This window comes from Neopelma chrysocephalum, unplaced genomic scaffold (genome assembly GCF_003984885.1).
Source record: "Neopelma chrysocephalum unplaced genomic scaffold, ASM398488v2 Primary Assembly neopelma1_25, whole genome shotgun sequence".
Taxonomy (NCBI): Eukaryota; Metazoa; Chordata; class Aves; order Passeriformes; family Pipridae; genus Neopelma; species Neopelma chrysocephalum.
The window spans coordinates 13,913,648-13,936,161 of NW_020897694.1; the positions used below are offsets into that span (position 1 = coordinate 13,913,648).

At 37.8% G+C, this 22,514-nt stretch overlaps 1 long non-coding RNA gene across 1 annotated transcript in view; it reads right to left on the reverse strand.

The window, feature by feature from the left end:
- Positions 1-7,000: 7,000 nt before the first annotated feature.
- The window catches only part of LOC113963771, a 36,546-nt gene continuing 21,032 nt past the window's right edge, over positions 7,001-22,514 (reverse strand). The window contains exon 6 of the long non-coding RNA XR_003532941.1: positions 7,001-7,352. This is a non-coding gene — a long non-coding RNA (uncharacterized LOC113963771). The remainder of the gene's footprint in view (positions 7,353-22,514) is intronic.

Below are 22,514 nucleotides of genomic sequence, written 5' to 3' on the forward strand. Positions count from 1 at the left end.
TTATTCAAATTTTGTAGATTTTTTTTTTTTTTTTTACTTAATACTTAACAACTAACCCATTCTAAAAAAAAAGATTTACCAGATCATAAAAACCTCGGTACACTTTCAAATATGCACAGACTTGGTGAATCCCAGTTTTAGGAGTCCTTTATAGAACTCCAGCAGGCTAAGTGAGGCAGTGTTTCCTTTTGTAGCCTTTGATAAGAGTTCACCCAAAGCAGTGTGAAGACACTGCCTTACAGGGACCAGACCTGCAGTTCTTCTGTAGAACACGAAACTGGACACCTGAACACTGCTATTAACTATATTAACTATTAACACACAAATTAACTGCTCTGCAGTGTCAACAGAGGCAATGATACCTAAAATATAATTCTAGAACAGCCATGAATTTAAAGGCAAGGACCACACAAATGGCAAATTACAATGACATCTGTCTTTCATCCATCCCTAACAATCATGCAAATTTAAAATTTAATAGTCATATTGATATTTTTTTTCATTTGCAGTGATGCAAATAAATAGCTGCTTGTACACAAATAAAGAGGAGAGGATCCTAGCCCTGGAGAATGTGACAAGTTGAATCAACAGCAACTAATATCACACTCAGCAGATTACTATTTCATTCCAATTTCTTTCCAAATTCTTCTTTTGGCTTCCACAAGGAGGCTGTAAGGCAGTAGCTACACTACTGAAGTATAAGCTGCTATTAAACTCCTACATTAGGGTAGAGGGATCTCTGTGAAACTCCATCACATTTAGAATTTTCAAGTACATTGATAATTGTACTTAGATCCTTACTAGGAAGGAAAACACATAATGAGTGCACCTGAAATTGTAAATACCAGGTTAATGATAAATTCAGAAACACTTAAAAATTCTTTCTGAATTGTTATTGGTAATTATTAACATAATAAAAATGAAAACAGGAGCTAGTTTCCTGAACATTTTCCCTTCTATACAGTACCAGACGCTGAGTGTTCTCCAGCCAAGTCAGCTGAATTTTACCTCTGAACTACATGTAAAACTCATTTGTTTCACCTTCCTTTAAAAGTTTGTTATAGTTCATCACTTTTCTGGTGCTCTTTATTCATTAATTAAAGACACTGAAGGTGCTGTTAGCTGACATCACACCACGAGTTCAATAACTGAAAGAGAAAATATTTGCTCTGCAAGTAAAACATTGGAAAGAACTCACTAAGTTCGATATTATTAACATGACAGAAAAGACACTTAAAGGTTACTTTTCTTTCTTATTTCAGCTACCCAGTGCTTGGCCTTCCCTTTGATTCACTCTGCACAGTGTTTTAACAACTAACTTCTAATTTATATAGAGTTTATTGGAAAAAGGTGATTTTCATTCTTTCATTTATGAATGAAACTCACACCATACAGTGTGAATGAGGAGTAATAATTTGTTTTTCATCATTTTCTGTGTTAATGGAGCAGATTTGGTTATAATCTAGGTTATAGCTGAGGTATATCTTAAGCTGAATCCTTAATGTCTAAACCTTTCCAAATGCAATGAAAACACTTCTCAGATTGTTCTAACACTATGTCTTTTAATGTGAGAAACAATTTCAAGTTTGAGATACATAACCTGATAACACTGAGACTGATTTGTTGTAATCCAAGCTGGTTAGTTGAGATGAAGGTTCTTAATATCAACATATACTTTCAATAATATTAGATACTGTAATTATAAAAAAGTCATTAAAGATAAAATTTTACTCCTTTTTTTTTCCAATCTAAACATGCATTTTACACCTTAAAGCTGATGAATAACCAGCAACGGCAGCATCATTTTCTTCTTCCTGAAGATGGTTGTTATTCTACGCACCCATATGATATATTTGTGGCAGAGATGTTCTTTCCTTATTCCAAAACACATAGTGGCTAGAAGGTATTTTTAATTAAAATCATTACTGTTGTGGTTATGTTATTGAGTAATATTTTGGGATAAATATGTTCACTGTTAGAAGTGTAATTCTACTTTTCATCTTCATGCTATGTAATATTTATATAGTTCATCCTTAAGTTGTGTAAAATTGGATTTGATCCCAACTGCTAGAAGGTGGTGTTTTTAAAACAAGGCTAAGCAAGCACAAAAGTTTATATAAAGATACAGATTTGATTAGCATTCAGACAAAACAAGTTCAACAAGGTTGGCTTGTGCAGTTATTCCAGTCTGACTCTGGTGACTTTCCACTGTGCTGATCTTTTAAAGAGAGATTGTATTTTGTTACAACCCATAGTGCTCTTGAAAGGAAGAAATACTTAGGGTAATAGGATACAGCGCAAGTTACAATGGCTGGTAACATACATTTAGCAATCTCTCATATACATTTGCATTAGAGGCAGTTCACTAACGGTCACAACAGAGTTTATGAGAGATAAAGTATTAACAATTACTCCCCCTTGAGGTTCTCTCTTCTGCAACACAAGTCCCTAGCAATATTCAGAATACTCAACTTAGTGTCCTCCTTTTTGAAAGGCAGTATGTCTAAGCAGTGATATAAGAATTTATATAAATCTCTGCTGGGTCAAAGATAACGCAGTGAGTCTTATTTATAGTATTATTTTGGCATTTTCATAATAGTCTGAAATCTTTGTTTCAATAGAGAAAATAGACTTCATACAGAATACTACAGATCCCATTATTAAAATGTCAACATAGAGAAATATTATGTAAACACAAGCAAGTGGGTAAGCAAAATATGGATAACTCAGTGGATCCTGAAAAAACTCAACAATGTTCTGTTCAAAAATAGTGAAGCCATTCCCTAAATGTACCACTGGAAAAAAATCCCAAGCAATTTAAACTGAAGAACCTTAAAGTGTCTGTCAGTGGTACAGAAAGCCATCTATGCCAGCTTCTCACCTATCTGAGATTATTCACTATAAATGTCAGAGTCTAATCCTACCAGATACAGCAATGAAGCATCAGACATACTATCTCAGTATGATTCAAAATTGTTTCTGTCCCAGGAAAGAACCAACCTGATATAAAACAATAACTGTTGGTTTTTCTCAGAGCCCAAGTGAAAACTACAGAGAATTATGCCATTGTACTCTTTGATAGGTTCAAACTCTAAGAATAAAAGACAAATTTCAATGATTACTGCAAGGGTCTCATCCAGAGGTAAAAAGACATAGAAAAGATGAATCCGTGCTTTTCTTTTCATCCTTCAACTACTGCCTTTTCTTCTCACCTGGCCTTTCAAAAATCTGTGGCAAACAATGCTTTCCTAACTCATTGCTTTGACCTTGCCATTGATTTGTTGGCCTGTTGAATTCTGTTCAGTTAGATGTATTGCAGTAGGCCCAGAAGCCCTAACAAAACATCAGAACTACACTGTTAGTGCTAAAAAAATATAACCCAGGGATTTAAGTTGGTTTTATCTTTCTAATTTAGGCATTTAAGATCTAAATGTGTTATGTCTGACTTGGTCATCTGTCACTCATTATCAAAAGAGAGAAGTTGTGCTGAGACATGATTCTCATTGTATATTGAATGTATTTTAGAAGTTACTTTAGAATAATTTGTTGCCTAAATTTGCTTATTTCTCACCCCTTACTGTAAACTGGAGTACACCCCTATAGTGTGGGTGTTTATATTTAGTCTTCCTGGTCTCAAAGAGCTCATAACATATACACCACCCCAAAAAAACCTAAATAGGATACTACTAAGGGAAAAAATTTGAGCAACATAAGATGAAATTCTAGAATTAAAATCTCTTCAGTTGCATATTGCCTGCTTGTGAAACCTTTTAATTATTTTTTCTGTTAGTAGTATTTCCTCTAGAAGTTGCAACTTGTTCAGTAAATTATGTAATAACATTTCTTTCCAATGACTAACTAGGCAGGTGGGGTGATGGTTTGATAGGTTCTTTTTTCTGGAATTTGGGATCATAACAGATTACTGTCCATATGTCTTTGTGAATAGTCATCATTGCATAATTTACTAAGTAAGTGTACGGTAGATGTTGTCTATGCATTTTTGGTACTTGTTTCTTTCTGATTCTACAGGCTTATGACCTTCAAAGCTTTCTATCTTCTTCCACTTCTCCCCTAAGCAAATACTTGCTTAGGCTTTGATATTTAATATTTGAATTTAGAGCATAATATTTCCGTCACTGGCCTACAACTGCCTTAGCCTCTGACTGAACGGGAGTATTTCTGGTCTCAGACATGCCAATTTTAGTAGGATGTATACCTTTTTAATATTGCCCTTGCCTCTGCAAGTTGATTTTATTGTATTAACACTATTAACATCTAAGTTTCTTTTCTCTTGTTAGATTCCTATCTACTGATGCTTGCCTCTCCATAATCCTTTGCTTCTGTCCTTTCACTATGTGTCTTTTGTTTTGCTGCTTCTTAGAAAATCCAGTTATATTTCTCCTGTCAGCTTTCTTCATCTCTGGGTAAATTTCTCGTAATCCTTTCATTATCAACAGAGGCAACAACTTTCTGCTCTAGGGTTCTCTTGAAAGTTTATTCGGGTATGTTGTATGATCCAGTAGACTGTATGAAATAGGCTATCTGGTTTTAAGCTACCTCTTTAAAACATTTTTCTTTTTTTTTTCTTTATTGTTATCATGACTTGACCATGCTGTTTCTGCATGAAATGCCAAAACTCACGTAAGTAGGTCAGATGGGGCCTCATGAGTTGTTCTGTACACTTGTGACACTTCTTACCTGTATCAACCTTTACTCGCACATTTAGAGCCACGTGTTGCATTCCATTGACTTTGATTGATCCTGGTTGAAGGTGGTGCACAAAGACTTCATCTCATTGCCATGATTTGCTGTGGGTGCACAGATCTTTGCATATCTAGAGAGCAACTAAAACTTCGTACCCTCACAAATCCCTTCACTGACATCCTTGTTCTTCCTGTCTTCTTTTGAGTTTTTTATAAGCTACAAGCTCTTCATGAAATAGAGGAAAAATATGAATTGGTCCTTGAGAGCAAATAATGAATATCAATAGAATATCCGTGGTAAGCTCTAGATCATTGGTTCTGTGGTTCAGCAATAAAAAGGCATTCCAGCCCAGATAAATAAAAAGACATTCCAGAACAGAACAGCACAAGATAGCACGAGCAGCAGCAATGTGTATAATGCCTCTTTGACTTGGTACGGTCAAAAAACAAATTTGGATCAACACCCACAATTTGACATCAATATCCCAATTTCTGTCAAGACATCAGCAGTAAGAATCTTACTGTGTGGAGCATTGAAAATATTCTCTCCAAAAGCGCTATTGACAAAAGAGTGGAACATAATAAGAAATTAAATGAAGCTGAATAAATACTTGCATTGAATGTTAGATATCAAGAATGCATTAGCTGAAAACAATAAGCAAAAGGAACAAAAATATATTTCAGCAACAATTTCAGCATGCTTTATGGTCACATCATTAATCTGTGTGCCTTGTGTGCTGCAATGCAAAACATGGAGAAAGGCACCAGGCATCATAACTTTGAAAATGGGAGGGAGGTTTGATACACAACTTGTGTCATTATTACATTGTCTAATTTTTGCATGGACACTCTGTGCCTAGATGTTTTAAAAAAGTGAAGGTCAAGGGTTTCTGGGCACCAAGAAGAAGAAATTAAATGAGTTAAGAACAGAGAAATGAGTTAGCATCAGAGAATGAATACTTCTCCTAGAACAATATGTGGACTTCAGCTACTCTTTGAGTTTCACAGTTATCCAATAACATATGCTGGGGATGCTGATTATTTTGAGTATACAGTTGAATTGGATTTTTAAGTGATTTCCTGAGGTACACGTGCTGAGATACTTTTTGTTCCTGTATAAATGCAAATTACAATGAAGAAAAAAATTCTGCAAAGGCTTGAGCAATTGCAAATTGCAGTCATTAACTCAACTCCATTCCTTTGTGCTTCCTTGTTCTAAACTTTCTTACAATTATCATTATTTAAATTTCATGTTGTGCATTGCTAAGGGGCATCACTTTGCAACACTTGCAAATGTAAATATCAGCTGTTGAATATTTTAAGATACCTTTGAACCTGAAATTTTTCCCATATCACAGTGAAAAACTACAGGTGTGTGAAATGTTATAAGAATCGGAAAAAAGCACTTGTAACAAAGTCGAGTGTATCACCATATCACCATTCTGAGTTTATAATGTATTACTTTTAATGTGCATTTCTAATGTTATGAGTTCTTTACCTTGATTTCTCCTATACAGGAGTATTCTCTGTTTAAAAACCAGAGATACCTCAACAGTGTACAGTCAGATGGTAAAGAGCTGAAGTCTGCATATTTCAGGCCTGATTCATCTGTTGTGTTTCAACACATGCTCCAGGGTCCCAACAAGAGAACTAACCACAATTGACCTTGTGAGAGTAAAAGCATTTAATTTGCAATCCTTTGGCAGGCAGGTGTGAATCTGTGGGGTAGCTATACAAACAATTACTCTACTTCCCAGTTTGGTGGTTTTATTATGATCACTTAGTAAGATTGCTTGAGCCTCTGGTGTCTCCTTTTAATCTTGGATCTTTGGGGCAAAAGCAGATTTTTTTTTTCATGGCAGTGTCTCTGCTTTTTTTGTATTACATTAGTCTATCCACAGTATAGAAGTTCCCTAATAATTTTCTCTTCGTTTTCTTTCTCAGGAAAATGAAGCACGGTGACTGACGCAGCTCCTTCCTTAGCCTGTGCCTGTGCAAGCTCAACCAGCACAGTGGATTTTGAAGTGCTTATTTAAAATGTAATGTTTGTAGAAAAATGCCTTTAAGTAGATGGAGGAAGACACTGGAGATCAGAACAGGATGAACTGCTAAATTAAACACAGCTTCTGGGTTTAGAGAATGTAAATCAAGAGCTTGTTGCAAGAACAATCCCCAAGTCAGCAATTTTGTGCTCGTCTGCATCTCTTATTCACCACCTGTTGCTTCTAAGCCATTTTTAACTTTTTAATAATTATTTAATTGTTTTAATCTTAAACATATTTTTTTGAATCCCAAAGTTTATTGTATACTCAATGAGGTGCATACTCCTTTTATTGTCATCATATACATTGATGATGGGATTTATCTCATTCATCTTAGGTATTTACAGTTTAATTGCTTAAGTCTAAACTGATCCGTTTACCGAGAATAATGGAAGCCACTGTTAGTAACTTAGACCGGTGCTATACATACCCCTAACAACCTCCATGTCTGCTCTTGAGGATTCTCTTAGTAAATGTATTTATCCAGGACAAGTGATACAAGGGGTTCACTTCCACGAGGTTCATTTTCACATTGCTCATGTGAAGCAGCTCATCTCCATCCATGATGCACTTTGTAACAGGTGACCCCTATCCTTGTGCATTACCTCTGCAAAACAAAAACATTATTGTTATATTTTTGTTTCATCTATTTCAAAGAGTTTGAAATTACGTGAAACCTGTGTTGCAGGTTACTATGATGATGTGTTTATAACACAAAACTGAGGATACATTTCATACCCTGAGGCCTGATCGGAGGGTGTAAAACAGCATTTGAGAAAGCATTTTGGAGCTGTATATGGTAGAGAAAGGCAAGGCTGGCTCAGTTTTGCCTAGTCTATCTCTTGGGAATGACTATTGGCACAAACCATCAACAAAACCAAGCCATTTTAATTTTTGAGGGAACAAAGTAACCAAACCAACTGTCTAGGAGTGAAGTAATGTGATACAGTAAACTGAGACACAGAAATTAACTAAGAAGTTGAGTTATTTGATTGCTTACATGTATTTTAAGAAAATGATTTTTAAGTGTCTAAGGTAGCATGAGGTGAATCCCATTCTCGATTTCTTATCTACTTTCACAGGATGAACACACATTATCTTCTTTTCATTTAGAATAACCTTTAACAGTAGGAGCACCTACAAAGGAGTTTCAATGTTGTATTTTTATACTGTTAATATTGGGGTTTGATTCCACCTTTAGCAATGTGATGCACATTTGTGATGCAAATATTCTCATGGGAAACATCACCTAGAAAACTTAGGCCAAATAAGTTGAGGTAGCTTTTCGTGGGTTGTAAGGACCAAAATGGTCATCAATGTAAAAAAAAAAAAATTACTGTCTTAAAATATTCTGTGTTTTTCATTCCATTCTCTCTCTTTTAAGCCCAATAGAAAATCTTAGACTTCTTAGTAGCATTGAAAGTCATAGAACTTGAACGATTTAGCACTTTAAAATATAATATTGTGTTTAAGTTGTCTGGGTGTTTTTCAAATTTTATCCATGACCTTTGACCCAGAGATCACACACAAGCCCCCTAAACATTAGAAAACAATAATAGTTGCTTTTCTAAAAGCCACACCAGCATTGTTAGGATTTTTTTTGACATTTGCATTTAGTCTTTCCTACATTTTGTGCAGGCTTATAAAAGATGTAACCCTGAAAATAAAGATAAAATCCAGAAAACGTCTTGACATCTTGAGCTGCTATGCTGTTTCACTGCTATTTGAATAGCCATTATGTAACTTCTGGTGCCCTATTTCTGACAAATTTCTGCTTCATGGGTGCTGTGAGGATATAGTTTTATAGTTTTCACTCCAAGAAAATATTTTGCTTTTACTGAGATTGTGATTCCTTTATTTTTCTAAAGATTTCCTCTCAAAAGAGGTAACTCACATGGCTTGGCGCATAAATGGTAACCATATATTCATTGCTATTTCTATATTCATATTTTTCTTTGATTGCAAGCTCCTTGAGATGAAATTCTACAATCTTATTCAGAAGTTAGCAGTTAGAATGATCCTAGTCAGTTCTCTTAGTCCCAAATGTACCAATTGTAATAATAGTAGATGTTGAAAAATAGATGGTGTATTTAGTGTTTTGAAGTAAAAAAAAAAAGCCTGCACAAAGACCTGAGTTTGACCTAGTCTGACCTCATCACAGCTGACCCTGTTTTGAGTGGAGGATTGGACTAAATGACCTTCTGAATTGCCCTGCAACTTGAATTATCCTATGATCTTATGAACCTCAGCTGCTGGATTTCATTGTTGCTTTTCCTCTCCTGGAAACAAAATATCAGAAAAATATAATTTATGATGTAAATTTTTTTATGCATGGATGTATATAAGAGATATATATGTATACAAATCCACAAATACTGACCTCTTCCTATTCTCATGGGTTTTTAAAATGAAATCATACCCTTTTCAAATTTATTTAGTGTTTCTAGTCCCACAGAAACAAATTTACCTTGTTTTAGTAAGAGAAACCAAAATAAAACTCACTGAAAAGGTTATTTTAAGACGCCAATCAATGCGTTCACGGGAAACTATTATCCATCCCTTAGCAGAATATTTTTAACCCTGATTGTTGTTGACACTTTTTAGAGAGGTTCAGTTCTTTTAGGTCATATATTTTTCAGTGGTAACAAAGGCTGCGAGGTGTACTTTCAGTTTAGAGTCACATTCTTACTCTGGCATCAGTGAAAAAATTCAAACTCCCTCTTTTTTTACAATTCCCTGTTTTTCTGTGTCAAAATTAGATTATATTTTGTGTACATTTTCTTGTAGGACTGAAGAGAATAATTTTATGTTTGAAATATAAAATCAATCTTAATGTTAAAATTGAGCTGTATGGGCTTTTTTAATATTTGAGAGCAATCATACTCTCTGAGGAATCCGTGTACGAACTCAGATCTGAAAGAAAATAGTGGTGTTTTTAGAGTATGTGAACACAATCATCTGATTTATAGTTCAATCTGTTAATGCACTCTGTTATTAGGCCACCTGGCAGTTTTATGCATTGTGAATTTAAAGAGGAGCTCAATGAAACATAAGCTTTACAGGCTGCGGAAATATTATTGAAATGAAACATGAATGAGAACCATTTAAACAATAAAACAATGTGTGTAGACTATATATTTTTTCATTTTAGTAAATGCACAGTCTACGTTTTATTTGCTGAAGTTAGATGAGGTTCTGAGAGACTCCAATGATGAAAATTTAAACTGGCTGCTTCTTATAATACTGGCAGTTCTATAGTTTTTGATGCTCATGGCAGTAAAACCAAACCCACATCTCTCCGTTGCATCAGGAAACTGCAATTCGGAGAATGATTTTCACAGTTTTGTTAAGGTAATATTTAATTATTTTATAGGTTTAAGTTAATTCACCAGCAAGATATATACATATATGTCTGTAACAAAAGGTTGATAGATAGAGTTTTACCAGCCCACAATGTAAAAGGTCATGAGCAAAGGCCTTAAAGAAAAAAAAGACCATCTTAATAACCGGAGTTAGTTTTAGCTATGTGTATATACATATGTACATATATAAGTAAGGTACATGTGCATACATATATTAGTTGTCCCTCTCTTTTTGTTTTTGTTTTGTATCTTTAAAAATCTTGTTTTCAAGTTCCTATTCAATTCTGATGCCAGAAACTTCCTTTTTCTTTTTAAAATGAAATCTGAGCCCATTCATATGACCTCAGAGCTGGGGTTTTAAGTGTAAGAAGAGTTGGCAGAACTGCAGATATAAACATTCTATTATTCTATGTAATAACCCCTCCTCACCTGGCACAGAACCCTGGAGAAACCTAAGTTTTCCTAGGTGCTTATGGACACGTCTATACTCTGAGCTGTGTTTCAATTAAATGCTTGCTAATTTGCTCAGGACCCACAGCAGACCATTTTCATTGGAGTTAAGAATCAAAATGAAACCTTATCTGTCATTTGCTGATTTCTTAACAATGTTAAAATAAAGAGATATTTTGCATGCAGTGGAAACACACATTGAATAAAATGGATAGAGTGTCTTCTAATCTTCCCTGGGTAGTTAAGGCTCTTCCGGACTGCTTTTTGATTTGCCCTGAACTTACAGGGACAGGATTGGAATGATTTGGGAAGTGGTGGAGAAGTTGTGTCTTCTCAGGAATTTACTAGTTGTGAGCTGGGAAAGCTGGTTTGCACCGTAAAAAGTCATAACAAGAAAGAGATTCAAGGAAGTGATTACAAATGTCTGAGTCAGTTCTTTTCCCATGGCAGTGCAGATAAGTACCTTCCCTTTATTCAAAGCAAGAAGTGAAGTTAAGCACTTTATACAGTAAATCTTGCAAGTATGTTTATTAATATAAATTTCTTAGCACCTGCAAGTTCCGAAAGGCAAAGAGTAAAGAGGTGCGATTCAACAGGGGAGTAGTGCACTGTTAAAAGACCTGTGTGTATCTCCCTGCAACCTTGGCCATGGTATTTAAAGTGTATACAAGGCTCTGTAACTAACCCTGAAATACAGAACCTCGAAGCCTTGCCTACGTAGCAGTTTATTCACATCTGGAAGATCCAAGTTCCTTATTTGAAATCAGAGAGAGGAAGGTTTGAATCCAAGTCTTTCACATCTTTGATGAATGCTCTAATCACAAAATAGCACAATAGTTGAGGTTGGAAGGTTGCTCAGGAGGTCATCTTGTCTAAGACCCCTGCTCAAACAGGGACACCTACAGCCAATTGCCCAGAACTATATCCAGATGGCTGGATGGAGACTCCACAACCTATTTGGGCAGCCTGTGCCAAGGCTCAGTCACCCCAAAAGTAAAAAAAACATTTCCCAGTGTTCAGATAGAACCTCCTGTGTTTCAGTTTGTGCACACTGCCTCTTCACATGAGGTGCCACTGTGCACCACTGTAAAGAGCCTGGATCTTTCCTCTTTATATTCTCTCTTCAGGCATTTATGCACACTGACAAGATTCTCCCCTGAGCCCTCTGTGCTCCAGGCTAAACAGTTCCAGCTCTCTAAGTCTTTCCTCATAAATTAGATACTCCATCTTAGTGGACCTTCATTAGACTGTCCCCAGTATGTCCGTGTTTCTCTTGTACTGAGAAACTCAGAACTGGACACAGCATTCCAGGTGTGGCCTCACCAGTGCTGAGTAGAGGAGAAGGATCACCTCACTCAACTTGCTGGCAATTCTTTGCCTAATGTAGCCCAGGAGGTCATTCACCTTCTTTGCATCAAAAGCATAGTGCTAGTTCATGTGAACTTGGTGTTCACCAAGACCCCCAGGTCCTTTTCTGCCAAGCTGCTTTCCAGCTGGATGGCTCCCAGTATGTACTGATGCATAGGGTTATTTCTCCCCAGAGGCAGAGCTTTGCTCTTCTCCTCGTTGAACTTTTGTAAGGTTCCCATCCTGCCCATTTCACCCTTGTTGAGGTCCCTCTGGATGGCAGAATGGCCCTCTGCTTCTCTCAGTTCTGCGTCATCTGAAAGTTTGTTGAGGGTACGCTGCCCCATCATCCAGACCATTAACGATGATGATGTTGAACAGGATTGGATGCAATATTGACTACTGGCATACCTTGCTAGTTACTGGCCTCCAATTAGACTTTGCGCCCCTGATCACTGCCCTCTAGACTCAGTTCAGTCAGTTTTCAACTCACCTCACTGCTCATCCAGCCTGTACATCAACATCTTGTTTATTAGGCTCTTACGGGAGACAGTGTGAAAGGCCTTACTTGAAGTACAGGTGTCACTGAATCCTAAGGTATTAGGCAAAGATGCTACTACTAATTCTCTAAATTTTTGATAAGATGGGGAGAACTAGACAGGAGTTCAATGATTCTACAAAAGGAATAATTTTTTGCAGTACCTACAGTACCTCCACTGACTACAGATGGAGTATGGGATTATTCAATGTGATGCAGACAGCAAACAAAGGGTAAAAGTTTCACTTTTGTGAGTCCTTAGGTGAGATGGAAATCTTATTGTATTCCATGGTCAGGGAACTAGGGTCAGAGAGTGTCTCTCTGCTCTCACATTTCATTATATCTAGTGCACGGAAGCATACTTGCTAACTGGGTTCAGACATGGTGGTTCTAAACTGATTGTAGACCAGCCATTATATGATAATTGAAAATTTCTACATAAACTTCAGACACACAATATGGGCTTTAGTTTCAGATCATGTACATATTAATTTATCTGTCTAAATGTAGGTGTCATTATTTAAGGGATCTGTCTGAATTTATCTCGTAGGCAATGGAGAACTACTGAAAAAGACTTAGAGCTCTCCCAAAATTGGCTCAATTCTGTACCAAATCATAAATAACTAGTACCATTTGAAATGACAGGACTTCTCCATCCAGTGTCTGACACTCCAAGAAGGTGTATGTTTTCCGTAGGTTCTGTGCCTTACGTAGCAGCACAAGACTGTCTCAAATACCCTGAGACACGTTAAATAGAATTAGACACTAATGTTTTGTTAACTTTTGCTTTTGGCCACTTTTTAAATTCTATCAATTGCTTTGGCAGACTCTTAGCTTAAACATAACCACCCATCTTTGCACACCTAAATACAAGTGTACAGGCTAGAGCTAAATCCAGTTTCCAGCGAAAGAGTTCTACATTAGTAAATGTGTGTACAATGTATTCATCACCACTGCTCACAAATTGTCCAGTGATTTTTGAAGGGCAGTACAACAATATGAGGTTGCAAATGGCCAGTGGTGAAAAAATCAGGTTCTTATTCAGATTTTGCATCTGGATCCAAAGTGTCAGGGAGTAGCAACAAAATTCTTTCTATTCTATTTTTGTTAGTCATGACGATCCCAACAGGAAAGCTATATATTCGTTCTTTGAAACAAACAATATCGAAAAATTTTACCAATCTTGCAAATGTCATTAATTTGGGGCTTTTTTATAATTCTTCGGACTTAGTCTAAGGTGTAGAAACCCTCATCCTAGGAATGAGTCCACTAGATAAAGGTTGAGTATATACGAAAACATGAGGAAGCAGACACTGAATTACCAGTGTAATACTAAAAGAAAGAATGCAAAAATACAGCATCTCCTCTGTGAAAACAAGGCATTTCAGTCTCTCCAGTCACCTTTCACAAGCAGAAAATTCACTCCACAAGGCTTTTAAAAATCTTCTTTCCTTGTAACAAAGCTGAACTTAAGAGTTTGAAATCAATGCCTTGTAAAAAGAAACCAAGTGGGTGGCATTTTCCAACCATGAGACATGTCATTACCATTGACCTCACTACTCTTCTTAAATAGCCAGAGAAGGGCAACAAAATTGTCAATTAGATTTGCAGTGAGCAGGAGTCAGCTTTACTTAACTTGTGCTTGCCTGCATAATCATGCATATCTCTCCTGTATATCAGGAGTTGTTCAAGCCTATAATAACTAGGGTTCAACAAGTCTGAACCACCTTCCTTTGCTGATGATATGGAAGTTGTTGAGTTGCTAAAGATTATTCAGGATTTTTGTAGCCTTGACAGATTGTCATATTTTAAATTCCACCTCTCAGAGTTTGTGCTGCAGCTACCAAATAGGAAATAGTGGAAGGAAGTACAGTATTAAGGAAAACAAGATTGTGTTTTTACTTTTTTAAAGACTGTAGCTGGTTTCTTTGTTACTCTGCACATCATAAAGCAAGCACACTAAATTTGGCATGACATGCAATTTCATCATAGGACAGGCGAAGGGACAGACACAGTGCTGAAGATGAGAGCTATGCACCATTTGCAGAGCTATATGCAGACAGTGGGGTGAAATGTGACAGCATTTCTTCACTATACAGTCCTACTGTCATAAAAGCACTATATTTATTCAAAGGTTTTTAAAAGCTTTATGCAGGTTAGATTTAAAGCAGTGAATATGCTTGTCAACTGTCATAGCTGTGTAATATTTCTTCGATATGCAGGATCCACTGCTTTTTCAAAATTAGTAATTTGTCCTGCAACGTTCATGTCTGATTGTTCACTGGAAGAGAAGCTCTCTTTCAACAATACACTCTCCTAAGGTTTCCTTTGCATAATATAGACAGTCTTTTCACCTAATCATGGCATTGAACTTCCCTGTTTTACAAAAGCATCTATGGCTGTGCTGCTCTAAGAAAATCTCACTGACTCACATTTGAGTCTGTGGTTCCACAACCCAAGTCATACTCCAGATATCAAGGCTAGGAAACTTTTGTGTGCTGAATACAGGTGCACAGTAGTCCTGCCAAGCAGTAACAGTTTATGCTCATCAGCCATTTGTAAAATGATAATAACCTCAGCTACTTTTTCAACATGCCTGTACTCTGTAGGTGATGGGGCCTTTTGTGCAAATCAAATATACCACTCATTAGCAATTCCATACAGCCACTAGATTAGGTACCCATGAGGGACACATTGCATTCTACTTTACTTCCATGATGTGGTTAAAGATGTGACTAGTCTTGAGCAGGATTTGAAGCCCTCTCTCATATACTTGTTGTCTCTTTAACATCCATTCTGGAGGTTTTCTACGTTACCCATTATTCAGGTGGTTGGTCCCCTTTGTGTTGCACATGTTTCTTTCTACTTTATTTCATGGCTCACCTTAGACATGAGAGGACCTTGTCAGGAACATTCACAAAGACCTCAGAGATCTCTCTTCATGCCCTCCACGATATGTACAGGGTGGATGTGCCATTTATGCTGCTTATTGTTAACTCATGTGCCTTTTTAATTTGGTCCCCCATTTTCTGACACTCAAAGCTTCAGAAGACATTGACCTAGATTCGGAACTGAATTCTGGAGCCCTCATCCACTAAAACTACATAGCTTAGATGTTTCACACGCATAAAAAAAACCCTACGAGACAAATTTCTCATTTCCTCTAACTCTACTGTTTTCAGTTTACACATTTCTATCATATCTCCTCCTGCTTTGCCCCTGATAGGTTTTTAAACGCTAAAAGGCCTTGTTTGCTACAGAGACTAAAATTTTTCAAGTGTTATTCTATTCAATTCATCACGTTTACTTAAAATACATTTAGTAAAACATAAAACATAACAAAATTAGTCTCAGTTATTTAAAAGTACAGAGCTGTAAACCTCTACATCACTGGAAGAAACCTCAATTAAGCAGAATTGCCATCCACATTAAGCAGTAGTCATTGCCATTAAGTATCATTGGACTTAAATTGTTCCCAGAGAGACGTCCTCATTAAGTGGACTTCCTAGTTTGAGTGTATCTCAATTAAATAGAATGTGCTGCATCAGCATTTCATTTTATGAATGCTCTGAGAAGGCATTTGATTAGGATTTTGGAATGGTTTGTGTGATTGCTATCATTATTGAAAATTTAGATGGGAATGCAAAAAGAACTTACGGGAATCAGTATTTATGGCAATTAGGAACCTATCTCTTGGGCCTTTAAGCAATGACCAATTAAAGTTTGTTTGTGTGGTTTGTATGTACTAGTTTGGTCCTATGTTGACCTGGTTATTTGTATTGAAAAAGGATCTTTAAAAAGTAAATCTAGGAGTAAGTATATGCCTGGTCTTGAAAGCTTAAAAACTTTGATTTGCCTTTTAAATTTTTCACATGGCTCCAAAGAGCTCTTTTTCTGCGCATGTAAGTTTAATGTTTCAATGCTTACATAGAACTTGCCAGTGTCTTCTTACATCTTTGTATCTGATCTCACTCATTTTTAAACATCGTATGGAACTATTCTGTATTTTAAACCTGATCTAAGGTAAATTCATAAACCAGAAAGTTTCATTGTGACACTCAATGTGCATCCAATCAATCTGTATTTCCAGAATAAGACTAGATTTCTCTTCTGCATTTTTATAGATATTTCTTAGAAACGTCTAAGTTCTTATTGAAATAATTCTCATCTGCCCAAGTCAAATAAATATGGTATCCAGTGTAACACAAAGAGTAAATGAGGGTAACAATCATTCTTTCAGGAAAGAAAAACGATGATGTGGATATTTTGGTGGCATAAATGACTCATTCTGTAACTTCTATTTCACGAGGCTCTATTCTGATATACTTAGTTTACTACAACAGAAGTGACAAGAAGTCCATTTTTGAATAATGTTGTTATTATGAGAAAGAAATGAGGAACTACCGAATGTCATAAATGTCTCTATTTACGTCTTCTAGCCAAAAGCACAGAAAGATCATGCAAGTTAACAATATTTGCCCATGAGTTTGTGTAAGCCTAACCATCTTTTGAAAGTTATTGACAATCTATTCCGGAGAGATAATCAGAATAACAGGATAAATGCATCGTAGATGTTTTATTCTTCCCCTCTGTATCTGGGCACTGCTCTGATCTTGTCATGTACAATCATGTGCCGGCTGCACAGATGAAGTCTATGTCACCTATGAAAATGGAAGTCCACTTATCCACTAATGCAAGAAGGAATTTATCTGCTTAATTCCCATTAGCATTAATGGGAGTTACATGCCTAATAGTGCCCAGCAGTGGTGAGAAATACACCTTAAATTTTCAGCTGCTTGAAATAGTAACCTCTGCAACCACACATAAGAGATTATAAATAAAGAAACAATAGAAACAAAGCAGGCTCCTAAGAGGTACCATCAGCGTATAGATAGAAACAGACAATTTTCCCCTCAGCAAGCTTCTCTGCTTAAATCATTTTAGTAAATAAATATTTAACAAGTGACAGAACTTAATTGATGTTTATATTTACACGGCAGTTAATTTATATTCTGCTAAAGCTGAATCCTCCATCCAGAATAATGCTTTATATCCCTCCGTGATGGCAGACACCCAAACAGCACAGTTGTGTTTTTGAAGAAACCCATAACAAGAAAAAAATGCACTACTCCAAATACTATATAAGTCATTACATTTTTTCCTCTCTTCAGCTGTCAGATACATTGCATTATACTATCTGATTGATATATCTAGTGTTATTTCAACATTTACCATTTTACAACAACAAACAGAAAACATATAAGGAAGCTTTGGTAACAAATCTTTCTTAATGTGTATGTGAAGTAGACAGTTAGTCCAAGAAAAAAATATAACTGATGACAGATTTTATTTCAATCTGCTGGTGCTTATTAAGATGTCTACAAAGAAGAAAGCCATATCTGAATACATCTCTTTCTGCCAACAAAGGAAACTTTTAATTGCTTTAATCAGCATTTGCTTTGTCTTTGCAGTGACATAGTAAAACAAGTCAGGTACAATCAGTAAATGTTTTCTAAAGAAAATTTGTAAGCAGAGGCTTCAGATGATTTTTATTATTTGTGTCTAGAACATGGTTAAGTCTATGTTACAGATGCAACATCATTCAAAATTCTTAAATTTGCTTTATAAAACAGATTCGTACTTGATTTTATTTTACATCATTTTAGCATGTGGAAAAAGAAGTCGACATAAATCTGATCAAACTTCTCTCCCACAAAACCCTACAGCAAATGCTGTAGAAGCTATATCAGGTTTTAGAAATCAGAGCACAACCCAAGGAAACAAGCTGCATGTTGACAAAGATATGCAGCTAAAAAGATAATAATTTGACAAAATCCATGTCAGCCAACCAGGTTTAGAGAAATCAGTCCATTATTTCTTTCAGCTCATAAGATCTTGATTTTATATCCTGATGAGCCTGTACCTCAGTCCTTCTAGTCAGAAAGAAAGGCCAAAAAATTCCCTTCCTACTATTAAAAAAAAAAAAGAAAAAGGAATAAAAGAAACCACAACACCAAAATCTCTCTTGAGCTGGAAATGGACATTGGTGTTTGCATGCAGGAATACTCAACCCTTTCTAGATCAAGCCCAAGGGAATCAATTTTTCAAATTTCTAAACTGGTTAGATAAAGGCATGGTCCTGCTGAAGGGATGGACTATTCATCTATCCAGAGGAATCGCAGAATCACAGAACAGGTCAGGTTAGAAGGGACCACAGTGGGTCATCTGGTCCAACCTCCCTGTTCAGGCAGGGTCATCCTAGAGCACATTGCACAGGATTGCATCCAGACGGTTCTTGAAGACCTTTAGGGAAGGAGACTCTACACCCTCTCTGGACAATCTGTTCCAGTGCGTGGTCACTGCATAGCTTCCTCATATTAAGAAGGAACTTCCTGTGCATCAGTTTCTCCCCACTGCTTGGCACCACTAAGAAGAGCCCGGATCCATCCTCTTGTTGCCATTTGAAGTTCAACAAGGGGAAGTGCCGGCCTCTGCGACTGGGATGGGGCAACCCTGGAGGTTTGTACAGACTGGGGAATGAGATGCTGGAAAGCAGTGCCATGGAAAGGGACCTGGGGGTCCTGGTTGGTGGCAAGTTGAATATGAGTCAGCAGTGGCCTGGTAGCCAGGAAGGCCAACTGTGTCCTGGGGGACATCAGGCAAATCATTGCCAGCCGGTCGAGGGAGGGGATTGTCCCGTCTACTCTGCACTGGTGCAACCTCACCTTGAATATTATGGCAGTTTTGGGCACTGCAATGTCAGAAAGATATTGATCTCTCAGAGAGTGTCCAAAGGAGGGCAACAAAGATGGTGAAAGGCCTTGATGGGAAGCCGTATGAGGAGTGGTTGAGGTCACTTGGTGTGTTCAACCTGGAGAAGAGGAGACTGAGGGGAGACCTCATTGCAGTCTGCAACTTCCTGTTGAGGGGAAAAGAAGGGGCACACACTGATCTCTTCTCTGTGGTGACCAGTGACAGAATCTGAGGGAATGACCTGAAGCTGCGTCGGAGAGGTTTAGGTTGGATATTAGAAAAAGGTTCTTCAACCAGAGGGTGGTTGGGCACCGGAACAAGCTCTCTGAGGAAGTGGTCATGGTACTGACAGACTTCAATAAGGATTCGGATGATACTCTCAGGCACGTGGTGTGACTCTTGGCGATGGTCCTGGACAGGGCTAAGAGTTGGATGCAATGATTCTTGCGGATCCCTTCTAACTCAGCATATTCTGCGATTCTGTGGTTCTGTGACACCCTCCCTTCAGATACTTCTATTCAGTAATGAGGTCCCTTCTCAGTTATCTCTTCTCAAGGCTGAACGGGCCCAGCTCCCTCAACCTTTCCTCATAAGAGAGATGTTCCAGTCCCTTAATCATTTTTGTTGCCCTCTGCTGGACCCGCTCTAGGAGCTCCATGTCTCTCTTGTACAGAGGAGTCCAGAACTGGACATGGCACTCCATATGGGCCCTCACTAGGGCTGAATAGAGCGGCAGAGTCACCTCCCTTGACTCTCTCCCTGGGGTGCATTAGGTGCTCTTCCTAATGCACCCCAAGATACCATGGGCCTTCTTGGCCACCAGGTCACACTGCTGGCTTATGGACAGCTTGTTGTCCACCAAATCCCCCAGATACTTCTCCACAGAGCTGCTTTCCAGGAGGTCAGCCCCCTGCCTGTACAGGTGCCTGGTGTTATCCTTCCCCATATGCAGGACCCTACATTTGCCTTTGTTGAACTTCAGACAGTTCTCTTCAACCTGTTAAGGTCCTCCTGAAGAGCTGCACAGCGCTTGGGGTATCAGCCACTCCTCCCAGCTTTGTGTTATCAGTGAACTTGTTGAGGAGGCATCTACACCTTCATCCAAGTAATTAATGAATAAGTTGAGCAATACTGGGCCCAGAACTGAAGCTTGGTGGACACCACTAGTGACAGGCCCCCAACTAGACCCTGTGCCACTGATTATGACCCTCTGGGATCTGCCATTCAGTCAGTTCTCAACCTACCTCACCGGCCACTTATCCAGTCCACACTTCCTGAGTTCGCCTATGAGGATTTTGTGAGAGACAATCATGAAAGCCTTGCTGAAGTCAAGGTAGACCATATCCACTGCTCTCCCCTCCTGTGTCCAGGTAGTAGCTTCATCATAGAAGGTAATCAGGTTGATTTAGCATGATTTATCTTTAGTGAATCCATACTGACTTTTCTTGATCACCTTCTTGTTATCCATGTGGATAGGGATGGCTTCCAGAATGAGATGCTTCATCACCTTTCCAGGGATTGAGGTGAGGCTGACTGGATGGTAGTTCCCTGAGTCCTCCTTCTTTCCCTTTTTGAGGTGACATTTGCTTTCTTCCAGTCCGCAGACACCACTCCTGATCACCATGACCTTTCAAAGATGACTGTAAGCAGACTTGCTATGGTGTCCACCAGCTCTCTCAGCACATGTGGATGCATTCTGCCAGGGCCCATGGTCTTGTGGATGTCAGTAATGGGCCCACATATCCTTACTTTTCCTGAGCATGCTTTCACCCAGTATCTCTGCATTTATTTGCCCTTGTAAATACAGAACTCTTGTCCGTTATACAGGAAGGTAGGAGAGAGTTGAGACTTATGCCTTTATCCCTTTCTGCAGCTCAAATAGGATTGCTCAGTGTTAAGGCCCTTATGAGTGGTTCTTAACTATTGTCCTGCAGAACATTCCCAGGTGTTTCAAGCACTGTCAGTATCTGTCAAGTTATGCCTCCTGCTGCACACAGGTTGCATTTGCAGAAATACATTTTTTAAATGAATACTGATTTTAAATGCCTCTGGGCACTGAATTCCTCAGTATGTGCAGTAGCTGTTGCACTATCATTACATACTGTGTGTTAGATCAGTATCAGGCTAAGAGAACATTTGGTTTCTGTGTAACCAGTATGACTATCTTTCTTTAATATAAATACATACACCAAAATGCTTTCATTGGAATGTCTTCAATATACAGTACGACAAGAGGCCTCGCCACCATCATCAGGTCTTATTACTGGCATATTTCTGAGCTTAGTGTCATGGCATCCCTCAGACTACCAAGTAAAGAAATGGGATTGAGAAGAAGAAAGTGACAGTAATTTAGCTCTTCTAGGTCTTTCTTTCTCTGGATGCAAAATTTTCTCAATTTTAGCCTAGAAAATTAGCTAATCCTGTTTTCAGGCTGCAACAAAGACCATGAAATACCTGTTCATCTCTTCACAGTCACTGAGGATGGCTCTTAGCCTGCCATGTGAAATCCATCAATACACAGCCAAAATGTCCTGGCTGAGCATGCTGTTTCTGTCGTCCAACCTCAACATTTAACTGAGGTCTGTGATCTTCCCAAGCTTGCTGTATGTTCAACAAGCATAAAGAGAAATAAGCTTTTTCAGAAGAGACTTTGAAGAAAGAGATTGATGTTAGGTACTCTGAATTACCCTCTCAAGACGACTGTGGATCCCATCTCTCTCTCCCTGATCTACACAGAATTTAGGAATCCCAGCCCAGGCATGTGTCTTTGGCACTTAAGTCTAGGAAAAGAGCATTGGTGCCTCAGGGAACATCTTGGACCCCAGAAAAAGCACTCAACTATTATAATATAGGTCATCAGTAGATAAAGCTAATCAACAGAAATAATTTTGATGGAAAAATCAATGTCAAAGTCACACTGACTTCAACAGGACCAGTATTTCATCCTATGTGATTTTAAACTAGCCACAAAATGGACATTGCTGTGCTACTGACATTGGGGCTATCATTTTATGCCTAATGCAGACAGTAAACCTTTAACTTGCTAGATACGAGATGGACAGATTCATACAGAAATAACCCTTCAAGGATAAACACCCTTTTTAAATCACTGAAGAATCTGAGTGGGACCTTAATCACTAGCACAGCCTGGCAGGTCATTTTTTTGACACTTGCACACAATTTTGAAAATCAGCCAGAACTGACAGGTGCAAAGTTTCTGCACTCCTGTTATACACAATAATTCAGTAGTAAATGATCATATGTGGCCTTAATATCTATCTATCTATCTATCTATCTATCTATCTATCTATCTATCTAT